This window comes from Schistocerca piceifrons, chromosome 4 (assembly GCF_021461385.2).
Source record: "Schistocerca piceifrons isolate TAMUIC-IGC-003096 chromosome 4, iqSchPice1.1, whole genome shotgun sequence".
NCBI lineage: Eukaryota > Metazoa > Arthropoda > Insecta > Orthoptera > Acrididae > Schistocerca > Schistocerca piceifrons.
This window is the reverse complement of record NC_060141.1, coordinates 529,545,553-529,565,919: the sequence shown is the minus strand read 5'-3', so window position 1 is coordinate 529,565,919 and position 20,367 is coordinate 529,545,553. Positions and strand designations below refer to the sequence as shown.

Below are 20,367 nucleotides of genomic sequence, written 5' to 3'. Positions count from 1 at the left end.
CATCCTCATTTGGCCTCATGAGACTTAACGGATCGTGTTGCAGATATCCATACCTCAGAAAAATCCAAGGAGGTACCAGGAATCGAGCCTAGGACCTTCTGCGCTGAAGGAAACAACGGTAGCCATTCGCCATGGAGGCGGTTCGTCATGGCTTTCAGTAAATGTTAATACAATCAGAAGTGTGTCTCAAGTAGAGGACGAAGTGTACTTTGGATTCACTTAGAAGTGGCTGCAGGTGGTAACGAACAACCGAGAAAATTACGAGGAGAGTATTATTGTGTTGTCAGAAATACAATTGAAAGTTATGTGAAATACTGTGTAGAATTATATAAAAATTCAAAGAGATATTATTCTGCAGAAGTCTGTCAGATGTCGACCCTGTTCCTACAGTCGATACTGGTTACAAGAAAGTCAGCTGTCTGTATTCAAAATCCATTGCAGAACCTTATTACTAGCGACTGTAGCTTTTGTAATTTCACTTCTGCCTCTGTATGCCACGATGATCTTCCCTAGGTTTTCTGCGGAGCTATATTCAGCAAAGGAAACAAGTGTCCCAGAATACACCATGATGAGAGCAAAGGGTAAGCTAACGTGTACAGCATAGAGTTCGTTTATTGGATGTTGTCGGGACAGGACGTCGTAAGTTTTCCGTTCGTGACCTGAAGCACAACTCGCGACTGCCGATTTTCGTCCCCGCCCTCCCCGCCTCCCCCCTTCGGCGCCCAACTCAGAAAAGACTTATATGTCGGGAGGCGACGAGAGAAGAAAACGTTTTCTGAAGCTGTAAGGACCATAAATTCACCTTGCAAATTTTAGATCTCATCCTTTGCAATTTTAATATAAGAACTCCACTAGACATATTTACGATTCATCAGATAAGGCTACTTATAATGCCAGGAATAGGATTTGTCACAAGATCATGGTGTTCTTGTGGCAAACATATCCATACTCATCTACTTTGTTTCCGGTGTACGTCGGCAATCTAGTGCGAAATGAATAGTGAAAGGGCTAAGCGATACTCTACGCTAGTTGCCTGGGAATTACTAAGACTCTCATCTCTATCAATGCTTAACAGTTTGCGAAAAGAACGATACATATCGTAATTCGCAATCCACAGCAATCAGTGCCTGTTTCTCCTACCTCCCACAGATGTGCAAGAACTAGTGCAAGGTTATAGGACGACTCAGTTTAACAAACGACTATGGTGTTCAAACAACCTAGTTTATTTTTAAAAGCTTTAATTATTTTTATCTATTCTCGTGTTGAAAATATCTACATGCGGTTCATTGGTTTACACTGGAGTCATTATATAGGATAGTAACAGTGTTTGAAGTAGTTCGAATCATTGTCTGCTTTGTTCTGATAGACTTAAACATAGAGTTACGCTCTACCAAAACTATAGTTCGGCACGTACACCGCATAAATGATGTAGCAAATGGTAGAATTGCCGGTAGTGATTGGTAGGGAAGGAAACATAAATGAATGTGTAGGAAGGAAACTGGGAACCAACGACTTCTCTTTGCTTTTTGTTGATCTGTTTGTTAGTTTGTTTCACGCGTAATTATAACCAGGCATCATTCACTGTCAGTCCATGATGTATTTTACATTCTTACAGAATATAAATTGCGTGTCGCAAGTAATGAACGTTTATTGATTGCGTAACTTCTATGCTTTTATGTAACCAAAGCAGTTACTTTTGATACAAGTTCAGTTTACATGCACAAACATAAAAATGCATATAATTATTGTTGTTATTTCGCAACCAATAGCACGTCCTTCATTATGAACAAAGGCAAGAGTTTCTTGTTATTAGTGATAAATACTGAAGTTTTTTATGAGTAACAGAAATGTCTTATATAAGTTCGACAAAGTATTAAATCGATGTTTGATATGTTGTTTTGCATATTTATTTCACTTTATTGTTAAAGAATTTGCGTTTTCTAGCGCTATACGGTAAATCTCTATTGTTTCCTTCATTGCCACTACAACATGCCTCTATTGCACGTTACAAATTAACAATTTTCGAGTACTGTTCACTTTTAAGTAGCAGATAGGAGGAAAAGAACAAAAATGTTGCATATGTTACCCAGCCCTTTATGCATCCTCATTAAGTTTCTAAATAGTTCACGGCTTCCTGTTTTTGAGGTATCTGGTAAGACACTGATCGCATACGTAAAGAAAAAGATCAGTATGAGGTAACACCCGATGGGTATACAACACAGGTAGTATGCGGGTAACGTGGGTGCGATCTAAACTGACCAAAGCTACTAGGAAAAGTACTGTAGTCTACGGTTACTTATGATAGTCTGCGGCAGTCTACCATAGTTTTGCAATGCTATATAGACATCGCGAACGGGAAATGTGAAACATGTAGCATAAATTTGCCACCGACGGCTGTGGGTCGATAATTCATCGTCAGTAGCATAACCATGCAAGATCCCCTCGCTTCTAAACTGACAGTATAACTGGTCAGCATTTCCACCCGGAATTTGCGAGTGTAAGTCGGACCTTCCTTGATCCGCCATGGTGGGTCGTGTCGTCGGATTTCCTCCTACCTGTGCGCGGTTCAGCTCTCGTAAATGTTGTCCCGTGCAGATTCTTCATTGGCGCATTGGATGTCTCTGTCGGTGGAAGCTAATTATCTGAAATTGCTGTCGATCAGCTTTGCGGTATCTATTTACTCAAAATTAACATTTAGAATGCCGTAATATCACTTTTGTTCCTATTAGATCAATAATGAAACACTCATGTCACAAACTACTCGCAACCGAGAGCATGGCTACCATCAAACAAGACAGGAAGAGCTCTTAACGCCAACTGCCGACTTTGGCGCAGTCCGTATCTCTTGCTAGTTTCGTCACAGTTCGTGGATTTCCGATCAAGTTAGTAGCTACTAAGATATGCATTTTTTAATGAACGGGTGTGAATTTTAACGAGGCAAAATTATGATAAATTGATTTAAACATCCAGAGGCTCCTCCTAGTATTCATGTTGTAATAAATGACTTTAATTATTAAATATAAATAAAAAATCGGTGACTTTGGCGCCAAGGTGGCGGTACTTCCCGTCGTGTATATTTTCCAGGCTGACGCTTGTTGCTACGGTCCAGCGCCGAGCCTCACCCCACTACGCGCTACATATGGTCGCTTCGTCACCTAGCCAGCCAGCGTGGGAAATGCTCTCCGACTCATGGCCGGCTACGGACTACAACACTTCCTAACTATCGTGAATAATTTATTAAAACTGGTAAAATGTCTTCCTCACGTAAGACCCACCATACAACCACCGCAAGTTAATTTGAGCAAAAGCTGCTGTGATGCTATACATAAAAAAAGAGGATGGCAGGCGGAGGTGGAATGCGAACCGAATATTCATGAAGGAACAAAATGCAATCGGCATCAACGCGGTATTGAAATAGCAACCCTTTGAAAACCTGCTATGAGGAAGTGTTTCCTGTAACACTTAAAGTTGCATGGTTTTAAATATGATCGCATCATAATGAATATTCCTGAAATATGTTTGTGAAATAATGTCTTGGAATGCTACAGTCTTTCTAGCATCATGAAACACTATGTAGGCATCTCTATTCTAACGGTAACACTACATCTACGTCTACATCATTACTCTAGAATTCACAATTAAGTTGCTGGCAGAGGGTTCATCGAACCACCTTCAAGCTATTCCTCTGCCGTTCCACTATCGAACGGCGCTCGGGAAAAATGAGGACTTAAATCTTTCTGAGCGAGTTCTGATTTCTCTTATTTTATCACGATGATCGTTTCTCCCTAGGTAGGTTGCGACGAAAGACTATTTCCCCAGTCGGAGGAGAATGTTGATGACTTAAATGTCATCAGAAGACCGTCCAGCAACGATAAACGGCCTCGTTTTCGTAACTGCACCCCAATTTACGTACCAAATCCATAGCACACTCTCTCGTATTTTGCGATAATGCAAAACGAGATGCCTGTCTTTGAACTCAATCCCATCTGACACCGCACAGCAATATCCGAGAAGAGAGAGGACAAACGCAGTGTGAGCAACCAGTTTAGCAGACCTGTTGCATTTTCCAAGTATTCTGCCAATAAATCACAGTCTTTGGTTTGCTTTCCCCACAACATTGTCTGTGAGCTAGTTATTTAACTTATTTACAGTTATAATCCCTAAGAATTTACTTGAATTTACAGCCTTTAAATTCGTGCGATTAAGCGGATTTTTTTTAGTATTCATCCGAATAGCTTTACATTTCTTATTTTTTACAGTTAATTACCACTTTTCGTACAATACAGATATCTTGTCTAAGTGTTTTTAGAATTGTTTTCGATCATCTGATTACTTTACAAGACAGTAAATGACTGCATCATTTGCAAAATATCTTAGAGAGCTGCTCAGATTGTCTCCTATGTCGTTTATGTAGGTCACAAAGAGCAGAGAGACTATGACACTTCCTTCGGGAACTCCAGATACTACTTAAGTTTTACTAGACGACTTTCCGTCAGTTACCACGAATTGTGACCTTTCTGACAGGAACTCACTAATTCGGTTGCACAACTGAGCCGATACTCCACTGGGACACAATTTGGTTAGAAGTCGCTTGTGAGCAACGCTGTCAGAAACCTTCTGGTAACCTAAAAACATGGACTCAATTTAACATCAGCTGTAAATGTCTCATTACTTCGTGAGAACAAAGTGCTAGTTGTGTTTTATGAGGGTGGGTCAAATGAAAACCTCAAATTTCTAATAAAAAAAATAGAAATTTCGCTCCGTTATCCTGTAAGTTGGTAAGCGTGCTACAAACAGCGTGCAGAATGGCCTGTAGGTGGCAGCATAGTGCAGATGCACACATACCGTCGCAGTATCAGTATTAAAGATGGTCGCCCCATTTGCGACTTGCACAAGGGAAGATCAGAGTTCTGTTATTCGGTTTTTGCTTAGTGAAGGTGTTAAACATATTGAAATTCATTGACGAATGAAGGTTCAGTACGGTGACGCATGTTTGTCACAGCAGCAAGTCTACGAATGGAGTACGAAGTTCGCAAATGGTGTGACTTCAGTAGAAGATGATCCTCGTCCAGGTCAGGCACAACGAGTTGTGACTCCACAGAACATTGCAGCAGTTGAAGCCATAGCGAAGGAAAACCGCCGAGTGACATTGAATGACGTTGTAGCATGTTTACAGATTAGTCATGGGTCAGCACACCACATTGTGCATGATGTGCTCCAGTTTCACAAAGTGACTGCAAGATGGGTGCCACAGCAGCTGACTCCTGACATGAGAGAACGACGTGTTGATGCTTGTGAAGAACTTCTTCGGTGCTTTGAACGAGAAGGTGATGACTTCCTTGGAAGAATCGTTACTGGGGACGAAACCTGGGTTCACTTCCACCAACCGGAAAAGAGAGCGAGCAAAACCAAAGAAGTTTCGAACAGAACCATCAGCAGGGAGGGTTATGCTGAACTCTCTATTGGAGCGAAATAGACGTCATTTTGGAACATTCCATGCCTAGAGGGACCACTATCACCAGTGCATCATACACAGATCTCCTAAAAATCATATGCGGCCTGCAATCAAATCAAAGCGACATGGTTTGCTGTCAGCAGGTGTCCTTTTGCAACATGACAATGCAAGGCGCCACATGCCCGTACAACAGTTGCAACAATCACAGACCTGCATTTTGAGGGTCTTCCTCATCCACCACACTCACCAGAACTTGCCCCAAGTACTTTCCATATATTTGGACCACTCAAAGACGCAATTTGAGGAATGAAGTTCCGTTCTGCATGAGTGGTTGCGCGGACTACCTAACGAATTTTTTTCTAATGGAGTTTATGCACTTTGTAATTGCTGGAGGACTTGCATTGAGCGTGGGGGAGACAATGTCGAAAAGTGATACAGCTTTGTACCACTTCTACACTATAAATAATATTTAAAAAATAAATTTAAGGCTTTAATTTGACTCACCCTCGTACAAGAATGATATTTCCTGAATCCGTACTGACCATTTGTCAATAAATCGTTTTCTTATAGGTAATTCATAATGTTCGAACACAGTATATGTTCCACATCCTACTGCCAATGGCAGTCAGTGACGTCGATCTGTAATTCAGGACATTTGTCCCTGTTTCGTCTCTTGGATATTGGTGTGACTTGTGCAACTTTCCAGTATTTAGGTACGGATCTTTTGACGAACGAGCGGTTGTATACGAACCATGAGTATGGACCTGTTGTATCAGCCTGTTCTGAATAGAACCTGAGTGGTGTACAATCTGGACGGGGGATCTTGCCTTTGTGAAACGATGTAAGCTGCTACGCTACACTGAAGATGTCTGCTTCATGTTGCTAATGTTGGCAGTTGTTCTAGATTCGAATCCTGGAATATTTACTTCGGTTTCTTTAGTGAAGAAGTTTCAGAAAACGGTATTTAGTAACTCCGATTTAGTGGCATTGCCATCAGTGGCATCACCATTGTTATCGCGCAGTGAAGGTATTGATTGCGTGTTGCCGATGGTGTATTTTATATACCATCAGTGTATGACCGGTATCTCTTTGGGTTTTCTGTCAGATTCCGAGACAATATTTCGTCGTAAAAACTGTTGAAAGCATGTCGCATTGAATTTCGCGCTAAATTTTGAGCTTCTTAGCGCCCAGTGATTAGTTCGTACCGGAAAGTTATAGGGCTTTTATATTCGTAAGTACTCGTGAGAAATAATGAAATAATAATATAATAACCGCATCCGTCCCTCGGTGTACAGCGAACGCGATGGCAGAGTACTTGCGACCGCATCGCAGAGAAGCAGGGTTCAGATCTCCGTCCGCTCGTCCAGACTTGGCTTTTCCATGTTTCCTCTAAACAATTACGTCGAATGCCCGTCCTTGTTCTATACGTTTGAAGTCTGCCTGTAATAGTCAGTCATTGCTTTTCAGCACAGTGTGTCTGTACGGTGTGGGTGGCTGTGCTGAGTATCTGCCAGTGTTGTGTTGGTGTTGTTAGGGACAGTTAGCCACTTGAAGGGAAGGGAGAGGGTGAAATCCGCGCCCGGCACATAGTCCATCCCTCCAGATTAGCACCAAGGGAGTGCCGAGCTTAATGCCCCAATCTCACTGGATGATTACCCTCAACACTGCCACATGCTCTCATTCCACAAGATAACGGAGACAAGTTTAACATTTATGCCACAACGTGGACGCCCAATCTGATAATCAAGAACCTCTTCTCCCTCTACTGATCACACAATGACGTAAATTTCGTCCAGAGTAAAAATTACTTTAATGTCTTGAAATACTTTTTCTGTGTGGAACATCCATTCGGCTGTTGGGATTAATGTCTCTTTGTTGGTTGTTCGTCAAAAGCCGTGGCCTACCTAGAAGTGCTGAATACACGCCAAGCATTTACAGAGGTGTTGATCCTTTGACTACAGTAACGAAACTGAAGAGCGAGCTCATCTTATTATTCTTATTCTTCTTTTTTTACTTCAGAAATTTCTTCCATCCCTTCGTAGGTCTTCGATGTTTATGCTTCCATATTGTTTAAAACCTTAAGATAATTTGGAAACTCTTTTATTGACGATCCACTGTACGTGTTCACACCAGTTGATGCGGTACTTGTTTATTTTTTTCCTGGACTGCTTTTGTCTCTAGTAATTACTTTAGTATTTCATACCTTATCATTAATTTTCCTTTTTTTATGATGAATTCGAGTCCTGCGGTAAAATTCCTCCAGAAGCCGAGACTGGCCTCTCTTCAAGATGAGAAAGTGATTGGATGCAGGCGAGATAATGGTGTTTGTACTTACGACGAACGATTTTCTTGAAAATCAATGCGAGTGTTAACTGACCGAAAATTTTCACTCGGACTTACTGATCAGAAAATTTTGGGGATCACTGTAGTACCCCAGAACACTAAAACGCTCAATCTAAAATCATAACAATGTAGAAAATACAGGAACAAAAGAAATATTAACAGCAGAAAGTTATACCATTCCTTTACGAAGCACCAAAAGCGCACTTTTTTGGGGCAGTCCTGTTTCTTGAATTCGCAACACTCGTGTGATATTGTCTTCTAGTGGGTGGAATAATCAAACTTTGCATCTGCTTAACGGTGCTTTACGAGCAGTAAGAGCAAACGCTGCGTCCTGTAGCGAGGGACTTACACAGGTGGTTGACCGTACACGTACTTAACACTCCCAACAAGTTCTGAAACGAAACTCTATACTGTTAACATCCCGCTGACGATATACTCATATGACTGTGTTTAGAATGGTGATGCGTTCCTATTTATTAAATTTCATAACGGGAAATATTTTTAGTATTAATTGTTAATATTTCTTATTAGAGATAACCGGTTTCAACAATCTTAGCTAAATGGTTCAAATGGCTCTGAGCACTATGGGACTTAACATCTATGGTCATCAGTCCCCTAGAACTTAGAACTACTTAAACCTAACTAACCTACAACACCCGGTCATCACGAGGCAGAGAAAATCCCTGACCCCGCCGGGAATCGAACCCGGGAACCCGGGCCAATCTTAGCTGACATCTGTCTTCTGGTCTTCAACATTTTCTTTGAAGTCAAATATTTTTATTTTGCGCTGAACCTCATGCAGAAGAAGTCAAGTGGGTAAAATTCATCAAACGATTATTATCGTCAAAAATATTTAAAAACGCATTGCACCTTGCCCTAAAGGCGTGTCCATGCAGATACTGTTCACAGATGCTTGTTACATGACACAAATACGGTACACACTACCACATCAGTTTACATGTACTGGGCGCATACTAAACAATGGTTTAATATGCGTCCAGCATGAGTAAACAGATGTGCTATTGTATGCCGTATTTGTATCATGTAACAAACATCTGAGAGTTATATTTATATAAGCATGGTCTTTTGGACAGGGGGTTGTGTGTTTTTAAGCATTTTAGCGATGACAAGCTTTCAAATGCGCTGAGTTTTATGCACTTGACATCCTGTGCCTGAGGTCCAACGTAAAATTAACATGTTTTACTACAAAAAAATGTTCAAGGCCTGAAGATAACAGACAAGATTTTTGAAGGGGATGGTCTGGAATAAATAATATTTTGTGCGATCTCAGCTTTAGAATGGTTTTTAATAACTACAACAGATGGAACTTCAACCCTCTGATAATGAGAAAATTTAACATTTTTAGTATATAACGTCGAAACTCTTGGTCCGAGTTGTTTGAACTTGTTTGTACAGACTGGTAGTTACAAATTTTCCAAAGTCAAATGGTTCAAATGGCTCTGAGCACTATGGGACTTAACATCTGAGGTCATCAGTCCCCTAGAACTTAGAACTACCTAAACCTAACTAACCTAATGACATCACACACATCCTTGCCCGAGGCAGGTTTCGAACCTGCGACCGTAGCGGTCGCGCGGTTCAAGACTGAAGCGCCTAGAACCGCTCGGCTACTCCTGCTGGCTTTCCAAAGTCAAAAATACGTAATGTTATACGGGACGGCAAATGTTCAGTAGTAACAAATGTAACATAGGTTGAACCCAAAGGAAGTGTATTAGAACGGCTAACATTTTGAATATACATATACCACCTTTGTTACACAAGCGATTCGTTTGTGTGTATATTATGGCTGAAAATTTTATTTTTATATTAGTGTATTGCTGATTTTATGCTCGCCAAACGGAGCATGGTGTCTGGAACCGTGGATAAACGTACGTATTTTTATTCAGACTATTGGAAACTATACTCCACTACGTCAAAGCTAACGTTCTAGAATGGTCTTTAACACAACACTATGCCTTTAAAATTACAAACTGTCGAAACTGCAGTCGGAATAAATATTTTTAATAGACGTGAGCGCAATGACTACTTTCAGTAATTGTGACAAAGCTGTTGACTCAGTCCTCATCAAAATTTCTCGTTTGTAAAGAAGACACATTATGACAAAACTGTACGTTGTAGGAAAAAAAAAACTGAGCTGAGATATGTATTCAGTGAGCAGAACTATAATGTTAAGCTACTGCCGAAACAAAAAGTAGTGTAAGAGGTATTTTCCGTTGGCCCGTGTAATCAGAACACAGTCTCACTCTACCTTTGCTCTTCCACACCGTGTTCGCGGACAGAACACAAGTGCCCGACAGAGCCGCGGCCCGGCGCAGTTCTCTGCTGTGATTCGCGGGTTTACGCCGGCGGCTGTTGTCATGGGTCACATGCACGCAGTGAGAGAGCGAGAGATAGCTCTTAAGCTGTGATCAAACGGATCCAGAGTTTGTTTACACGCCGCCGCTGGATGCGAGCTGCTGCCGTAAAATGGCTCGATAGATTAACAGCACGCGATCGCCGACGAATCTGTTTCAAATGTTTGCGCAAACCGAAAAAGAACCCGCCAACGACTCCTGCGCAGTTGAAAATAACTGGAAACGTACTCGGTAGAAGCAGGGCTCAATTCTACCCGGTCCTTTCATTCAGGAGCTTCATTTACTATATCATGATGGTAGAGGAATGTAATTCTTATGCGATCGCGACACATCGAGAGATTGCGGCCATTATGCGCATTTTTCAATGCTTTATTTTCCTTTAATAATCCTTGTGTTAGTTATTTCCCTGCTTTAAACTTCTTGCATTTCCTGCATCTGTACACAACCCTCGCTAGTAATAGGCCTACGCTTAGACTCGATGCTAAAGCACTTAATTTGGTAGTTTACTAATCAAGTCTTATAACATTTGATACATCCATCCGACTGAAGAAAGTTTACCTTAGCTGCCGAATTTTCAAATTGTACCCTCTTCATGTCAGTATTTGCAGCATCCTGTATCAGCTATGGTCCACTATATGCTGATATTTTGACTTGATATTCTGTCTTCCATAATCACTTCAACCACCCATGCGGCGACCATTCAGTCATCAGCGAATCAGATCACTGGGGAAAAAAGACATTTCGCTGAAGGAGCCGGTGGTTAATTTATTACAAAGCTTTCTTTATTTCTTGACGTAACCACTTTTTTATGACACAGTCGTAGCCGGTTCCGGCCACAACAGCCATCTTTAGACGTTACAAAAAATTTTAAAAAAAGCTGCTTGTGAGCGCCGGCCGAAGTGGCCGAGCGGTTCTAGGCGCTGCAGTCTGAAACCGCGCGACCGCTACGGTCGCAAGTTCGAATCCTGTCTCGAGCATGGATGTGTGTGATGTCCTTAGGTTAGTTAGGTAAGTAGTTCTAAGTTCTAGGGGACTGATGGCCTCAGAAGTTAAGTCCCATAGTGCTCAGAGCCATTTGAACCATTTGCTTGTGAGCAAGTAAAGCGCTATTGAAATACATGTAGCTCATACCTGGAAGAGGTATTTTCGTGAACACATGTTCATCCATTGTCTAACTGCAAGTCAAACAAAAAAAAAAAAATCAGAGATTTATATTTTCTTTCCATAATCAAAAAATGGTTCAAATGGCTCTGAGCACTATGGGATTTTACTTCTGAGGTCATCAGTCCCCTAGAAGTCAGAACTACTTAAACCTAACTAACCTAAGGGCATCACAGGCATCCATGCCCGAGGCAGGATTCGAACCTGCGACCGTAACGGTCGCGCGGTTCCGGACTGAAGCGCCTAGAACCGCTTGGCCACGCTGGCCGGCTTTCGATAATCTTTGCGCTATATGCGAGTGTCCTCTGTAAGACAGTCTTTCCTTTCGAACGCCAAAAAACGTTACAAATACAACAATAATAATTCAATAAGTTATTCATAAAATACAAAACCGCATTGATTGCCAAAAAAGTTATATCGGCCAGACAATCCTTTGATTTGAGATTTGAAGGGTATACCTATTCCAGCAGTAAAAAAATAGCTCCAAGCACTATGGGACTTAACATCTGAGCTCATCAGTCCCCTAGAATTATAACTACTTAAACATAACTAACGTAATGTAGCCACACACATCGATTCGCGAGGCAGGATTCGACTCTGTAACCGTAGCAGCAGCGCGGTTCCACACTGGAGCGCCTAGAACCGCTCAGCCACAACAGCCGGCTCCAGACAAGAAAACATTAGTCTTTAATATGCAAAATAACGGACATAATATTGATATCGATGGCGGGCAGCTACAAATTTCACATGAAGTTGAAAAAAGTAAGCGATCAGACAAGTCAGAATAACTGGAGGTTTATATTACGAAGGGAAGGAATCAAACAAACTCGTCATTGAGCAGAATGAGTTTCCAGCAGCTGCATATTTTAATATTTAGGACTATCTATTCAACTCAGGCAGTCGCTGCGTCCTACGTGCATATCCTAGCTGATGATGAGGCCTCCCTGCGACGAAATGCTGCCCTGTGCAGTCCAAGGCGCTCCGTCACATGACAGCATCTGCCCAGCAAATGTAAACAAACCTCGCAGCCGCAAGAAGAAAGCTAGCGAGCTGCAGCAGAATGCTGCTCGTGTCCGTATGGACTCGTCTAAGATATTGTGTAAACATCTAGCATGCAGAACTGCAGTGCCATCAGCCGTCGCCAGTTGGTACCATAAGAATTGCACCTATGTTTCTTTTACTGTATTTTCTGTTCTTAAGCATGGTATTAGTGATTTAACTCTATTTTTACATTTTACGAATAACTCATTGAAATATTATTGTTATATTTATTTTTGGTGTTAAAAAGTAAAGATTGTGTTATAGGGGATGCGCGCTTCAATCGCAAAGAATAAGGAGAGCAAAGCGCCCTCGGTTGAACACATATACTTCCCTGATGTTTGATTTTACGTCCAGTATGACAACGCATGAGTGTGTATTCACCAAATGTCCCCCTTGGGTATGATCCACATGTATTTAGATTACACTTTACTTCCGCCCACAAGCAGACCTAGTAAAAATATTGTTGCTAGCTGCAAGTTTTCAGTGCAAACTTTTTCATTTTTTGTAACATCTGAAGATGGCAATGATTGAGTCGTAAAAAGGCGATTGTGACAATAAATAAGTAAAATTTTGTAATCGTATCATTTTCGTGTGTGAAAAACCACACATTGAGGTGGTCTTTTACTTCCCCAGTTGTCTCTTCGATATACAAATTAAATATGAACCATAACAATGAGCGACATTATCATTTGCTAAGCACAAAGAGAATGGAACAGTGCCGGTAGTGGAAACCACAACACATGAAAATACGAAAAAAATGGTGTACGACACATTAGCAAAAGTCGTCTTCAAAGCAGATTCAGTGTCGTTCCTAAACCTCCACTCTGTTTCTAGACACAGTCATTCTGGAGTGCCCATATATCTAGTGAAACAAAACTATTTCTCCTTTAATCTAGTTTCAATGTTTCTTTACTTTCTTAGGTAAACAATTCTCAAATTTTATAGGCTCATTATACTGGATTGTGTAGTAATATTTCTCATTTCTTCCGAAGCATTGTCTTTAGATCATAGTACACTTTGGCCACCTGTAGTTGATTTATGGTTCTTACAAAATGTATAGCCACAACAATGATTCATTTGTCCCTGTGATGCACTCCAATGTTCGAACATATATACTACTTTTTAAGTTATATAGCCTAGAAATTTAAAAACTGCACTACATGAAATGGCTTAATCTTCGTCGTTTTAGGTATAAGATAGTCAGTTTAAGATACACGAAGGGCAAACGTCGTGTCAAAAAAGGACATTAATAAGTGAGTTGATAGACAAAATACAAAAGAGAAGATTTTTATGTCGATAAGGAGGTACTGGACGTTACCATGCTGGCAGAGCATCTTTTCAAATATTCTTGACGTCATTCTGTAGCAGAATTATGGAACATATTTTACACTTACGCTTGGTGACGTTTTTCAACAAAGAAAATTTCCATTACATTATTCCATAAGCAGAGATCTCGCAAAACACTGCTGGCTTTGTTCGTCCATCAAATCTAGAGTACTGCAAACGAAGACGCCCTGGTTGATTCTGTCTTCCTTGCCTTCCAGATGGCATTCTATACAGTTCCACACTGTCGCTCAGTGAACAAAATATGGCTATCAGACTGACTCTGTGGCTAGATACAGGACTTCTTATAGAACTTCTTAATAGACGGAACTCGTAATACAGATTGTAACAGGTGCAAGTGAGGATATTTTTATATGTAGTACCTTAATATACACACACACATCAGTCTGTTGATTGCTTTTTCGCTGCGTCGAGCAGTCTTCCCACAAATATGGCACAGACTTCAGGACCTCATGTTTTCTGCATAGTTGTGCTGTACCAAAAAGTGTACTACGTCTGTCATTATAGACTAACCCTTTAGCGTCCATGCATCCACACCTCAACTCCTGACCTGCTGCCGAGAGGAAAGTAAGCATTAATAGCTTACTCTTGCCACATATACTTGTATGTACTAACCAACCTAAAAACATACGAATTGTAATGGCTTTAATTATTAGTCTGCAAATGACATAAATAATATCGATGTAATGTTGTTCAGTACACCGTCCACTCTACAGAAATATCTGCACTTATACACGTCAGCTCTGAAGACCAGTATGATGCAGCTCTGCAACCTAAATGAGTTTTAACTTAATTGCGTAGGCTCCCGCGGCCAGAGTCAGTCAACATAAAAGTTTTCTGTCCACCATTAGACCCACAAGAAGGCCGCTGCAGTCGTGGCCGAAACGTTGGTTTTTCTCCAGCAGCAGTAGTTTTTACATTATGACGCGGTACTATACCCAGAAAATATTTATGTCGAGTTTTAACCTGTTAACTGTACTTGAACCTTGGGGTCCCTCTACAATTTCCCCCTCTCCCCGACTCGCCCCCCCCCCTCCCCCTCCCACCCCCAGACACACACTTTCTGCCAACACCAAACTTTCAATTTCTTGCTGCCTTAGGCTGTATCCTATCAACTGATCCCTTCTTTTAGTGAAGTTATGAAACGTTTTTTCCTTGCAGCTCGCCTTAATATCTCTTCATTGGTTTCAGATCTACCTATCTAATCTTCAGCATTGTTCTGTAGCACCACGTACCTTTTCATTAGTTATTCGATCTGCCCACTTCGATCAAACACGTCTAATATTTGGCCATGTCTTGATTGACGTAAATACCTTAGAATTTAAACAGATTAAAATAACGAGACCCGGCCGCTGCGGCCGAGCGGTTCTAGGCGCTTCAGTCCGGAACCACGAGACCGCTATGGTCGCTGGTTCGAATCCTGCCTCGGGCATGGATGTGTGTGATGTCCTTAGGTTATTTAGGTTTATGTAGTTCTAAGTTCTAGGGGACTGATGACCTCAGATGTTAAGCGCCATAGTGCTCAGAGCCATTTTTTGAAAATAACGAGGAACCTAGTTTATGACGGATGTACCTCTTTTCAAGTCACATTATTCTGTCAATAGAGGAGCTTTTCAGTAAAAGACAGGCTTATTAGCAAGTGCGGTTATACAAATTAGTTTTCAACAACAAATCGATAATAAAGGTCAGTATCGCTGAAGTAATAATTTTGTACAATTTTTGAGACACTTTAGTAATTGAATTTACACATCCAAGATTTCTGTTTCCCCTTCTCGTGTAAAAATGATTATTTACGAGCGTTTTAGTGAGGCATTCGGACTGTATAGCTTTTCGCGTTTGCTAACAGACAGCGCCGATAAAGTGGCAGTCGCTATACACCAAATGGACGTTAAACAATAGTTTTCCCTCCTTCTTTCCTTGGTGGGTTTAAATCTCCATACCAGTTGTCTGCCTACCGACTCGTGTTGTTTCCCTACGGTGCCTGGGCAGGTTGCTAATCACATATGAAAAAAAAAAAAAAAAAAACACGAGTTGGTTGCTCTGCCGTTACTGCCAAATGTGGTTAACGGAGTACTGATGCTCCATTCACTATGAAGTGGAATGCCGTAAAACTACTCACGATTACCGCTGCATCGTCACGTCTGACCCTGAGTCAGTACTTCTGTGACGCACCTGCACAACAGTGTCGTAATGCAGTTACGGGGTACTACCTCACTCCCTCAGGTGCGTGAGTAATGTCAGACTTTATCCAAAAACGATGATTTCATGTACGAGGCATTTTCCAGTAGAATTCCAACCCTTTTCCACGAAATCAACTAATTAATGGACGATTTTGCACATTTTAATGGCTCAAACGGCTCTGGGCACTATGGGACTTAACTTCTGAGGTCATCAGTCCCCTAGAACTTAGAACTACTTAAACCTAACTAACCTAAGGACATCACACACATCCAGACTGTAGCGCCTAGAACCGCACGGCCACTCCGGCCGGCTGCACATTTTAATACCAAATATCGTTGATATATCTAAAGTTATCGATTGATGGCTATGTTGACTGACAGTTCATCTCGTGTATTTGTTAGTGACTGTGATCAGTGAAGAATGTGAGAGGTCTTGGACAGCGACATTAGAGCTTGGAAAAAAATAATGGATGAAGACGAACTGAATCAGATTTCAAAGCTTTTAATTTACGGTTGACAGCTATTTTCTATGGTTGTACTGGTGTCATTGAAGGAACCAAACAACTTTTGAAGAGCAAGGATAGAAAATCATTCTTATTATTCTTTAAGGAAGTGCAAAGTTTTCTCCTTTGAATTATTTTAGGAAAACTCTCGAAAGCAATACATGTATTTTGAGATTGGACAATAATTCATTTTTCAATGTATCAGACAACCTATCCACTGCCAAGAAATATAAATTGACAACAGAACAATCGATAAAAGCGGGTGCTACTTCGGTAGTTGCTTAAAAATACTGACATTAAGAAACGTAAGTAAATAGGGTGTATAACACGTGGAATAAGATCAGATAATGACTAAATGGAAATGTAATGTGTGATACTGAGATGATTGCAGGATGAACAGCGCAGCAAGTAACCCAAAGAACGACCGTGGGTGCATCTGCCCTAGCCATTGGGCTCACGTCTGTGGACCCATACCATCTCTCTGCTCTTGGTGACAGATGAAAGTATGAAACCGGTGCACTTCTTGTGTTATTCGTGGACACATATCAGAGAAAGACTTCGACCCTATAAATATTCGAAGACCCAAGACGAATCGGGTTAAATTACAGATATCTAAGATCAAAGGACAAAATCTTAAACAAATACTTAGTGGCGTAACGACACTGGAAATGGGAGAAAAGGTAAACTCGTGTTAAGGAAGGCATGGTAGCAATCCTTGCGTAACTTTATTTAATATCGTTATATGGTACCGTGCAAATCGTAACTGACATCTCCATTACTCTTCGTCACTGTTGTCTTTTTTTATCTTTAATCAATTTGTTAACAAGTAAGAGGTTTTGGAACTTGCTGGCGGATTAGAACTATGTGTCGGACTGGGACTCGAAACTGGGACCTCTGCCTTTCAAGGGCAAGGGCTCTACCGACTAAGCTCTCCAGTCACGGCTCACAGCTCGTCCTCGCAGCTTTGCTTCCGGCGGTATATCTGATTCTAATCAAATTAATTCTGGAAACAACTTTCCGGGCTATGGCTCAGCGACTGTTGCTCAGCCATGTGTCCCGCAGTATCATTTCTTCCAGGAATGCGGTCATGCAAGGAATGCGGGAGATCTTCTGTGGGGTTTTGGAAGGTAGAGGATGAGGGACTGACAGAAGTACAGTCGTGCGGGGAGGGCGGAAATCGTGTTCGGATAACCCAGTCCTAGAACACTTGCTCGCAAAAGGAAGAAGTCCCAGGTTCGAGTCTCTCTCCGACACACAATTTTAATCTTCCAGGAAGTTTCGGATCAGCGTACAGTCAGCTGCAGAGCAAAAATTCATTCCGGAAATGGAATTTAAGTCCCAGTGCATAGTTTTGAGGACAAAAGACGAACATTATTACAGAATAAGAATATTTCATCAGCAGGAATGCTATTGCGATATTGAATAACGATAGAAAACTTCGAAATCCTGAAAAGAAGGCAGCTAAAAAGAGTTCTATACGTGTATGGAATGAGGGCTGTGGGAAAAAATTGAGAAAACTGAGGCATTTGAAATCTGCTGTTAAAGAATCATGACTGAGAATTATAAAATAAAGAAGTCGAGGAATAAGGAGGAAAGAACAAGAAATTAATATCACAGTGCATCCCAAAATCATCAACATTACGTTTCAATGTGCAGTAGAGCCAGAAGATAGTGTTGGCATATAAAGATTAAAAAATCTGAAACAGTTACAGAACGGTAGAACAGTAGATAGCCAACGGTCTTGCCGCAGTGGTAGCACCGGTTCCCTTCAGATCACCGAAGTTAAGCGCTGTCGGGCTGGGCTGGGCTAGCACTTGGATGGGTGACCATCCGGTCTGCCGAGCGCTGTTGGCAAGCGGGGTGCACTCAGCCCTTGTGAGGCAAACTGAGGAGCTGCTTGGTTGAGAAGTAGCGGCTCCGGTCTCCGAAACTGACATACGGCCGGGAGAGCGGTGTGGTGACCACATGCCCCTCCACATCCGCATCCAGTGAGCCTTTGGGCTGAGGATGACACGGCGGCCAGTTTGTATCACTGTCCCTTCATGGCCTGTTCGGGAGGAGGAGAGTAGGAGAGACTAGTAGGTAAGTGGGATAAATTTATCATCATAATGTAAGAAAAAAGGGAGGCATGAAAGAAATTACTGAAATAATGGAAAGTGTTTCTTCTGATTTGTTTGAATGTGTTTGTATGCTGATGTGATAAAATGAGATTCACATCATCATTAATTTTTTGTGTTACTTGATGAATGCTGAAATCGAACCGCTATATATCAACGTCTGAAATGCATGATCTATATACCCTGATTTTTGACTGACATGTTGTAAACACGGCATTAATTAGCCCGTTCTCATTTTTCTCCACTCTTCTATGGTCTGAAAACGTTTCAGAAGATGATAATTCGTAGCGGGATGAATGCGTTTCAGAAGATGATAATTCGTAGCGGGATGAATGTCATTAGCTGCTTCCTGACAGATTTGGCAATATGAACGGTATTTTTACAGCCTCACTTATGTATTGTCTTTTTACCGAGAAACAGGTAACTGTTTTGCACGGAAACAGCAAATTGCCTTTGCAAGTTTTACGACATTTGAAGCTTCATGCTGGAAAATTGCTGCCTCGGAGTTTGCGCAGTGACCTCTTATTAAATCAGTGGTATCACTTAGAAGTACTGAGGCTTGGAAAAGCGAATAATACGCTTACCAATTTCACTGCAATTTCAAATAGTTTTCCAAACCACAGTAATTTTAATTCCTTCCTTGTTAGGGTTTAAGCACTAATTTACGTTGCCTTCAGTGTCACTAAAGGATCAATCGCGGTATTCCCTCAAAGTACCTTACGGAGTTCACAAAATATGTATATAATTGTAGCTACTAGAGGAGTCGAAGCCAAATCTGTCGGGCTACCTGACTGACTCATTTATAGTATAGTTCTACAAATAGTGACACAATAGGCATTTATAATTTTATTATTATGCATACAGTGCAGTCACGTGATTCGTTGTAAACGGCTACAAAGGGAGAAGTGCTTCGCGCAATGGACGAACACGTAAATGTTTGAAACTGGGCTCGCCTTAGACAGTGACCAATAGTTACGTATGCGACAGGAACGATCATTCGAAGCAAAAATGTCCGGTAAAAGGGGGTCTTAAATGCATATGGCAAGAACTACGAGTAATTCTTCATCTTCGATGCTGTGAAACACATTTTCTCTACTGCAAGCTCTTCGCTTTCCAGAATTTGAGAGGTTAGCAGTTTCGAGTAAAACATAAAAAACATAGGCTCTAAAGTACATACATTAAGAGCTATGAACACTTGTTCACCAACGCAACTGTTAAACACACACATTCTGCTGGATAAGTGCTCACAGCTCATAACTTACAAGTTTTTGGAGTATATGTTTATTTGACAATCTTTTCTTGTTTTGGTCCATACTACCTCCTTCCAAAATACGGAAAGAAAAGAGCTTGCACTAGAAGTGATTTGTTTCACAGTACCGAAGATGAAGAAGTGCTCATAGCTCTTAATGTCTGCATATCAGAGCCCACGTTTTCTAGAGCGTTTTGCCTCGAATGATGGTTCCTGTCATATCGCTGAATACTGACCATTGCTCGTTCCGGTCACGAACTCGGGGAGGATGCCCCCCCCCCCCCCCCCGCCCCATGAGACACGAAGCATGCCAATGTATTGAGAGGGTTTCGTTTGTGGGGGCTTATGCTGTCTGGCAGGTGACGTTCTCATTCACGCGAATGCTTTCTATATACACATTTTAGTGGTTTTCTTGCACTGACTAGATAGACGAGAAAAATCTGGTAGTGTTGAAAATATGTATCTGTGAAATGACAGAAAGCGAGTTAGGTTTGGCTAGATAATTTTATAGTGTTTACTCTAGGGGGTGACGGGGGGGGGGGGGGGGGGAGGCAGACCAACGTTGAGGTACCTGTGTTGTCTCTCGCTCGGTACGCCTA

The 20,367-nt window shown here is 41.4% G+C and overlaps 1 protein-coding gene and 1 pseudogene across 1 annotated transcript in view; both read left to right on the top strand.

Annotated features, from left to right (window-relative positions):
- The window catches only part of LOC124795983 (carboxyl-terminal PDZ ligand of neuronal nitric oxide synthase protein), a 975,569-nt gene that overhangs the window by 13,768 nt on the left and 941,434 nt on the right, over positions 1-20,367 (top strand). The window lies entirely within an intron of this gene.
- On the top strand, positions 18,134-18,256 carry LOC124796567 (annotated as a pseudogene).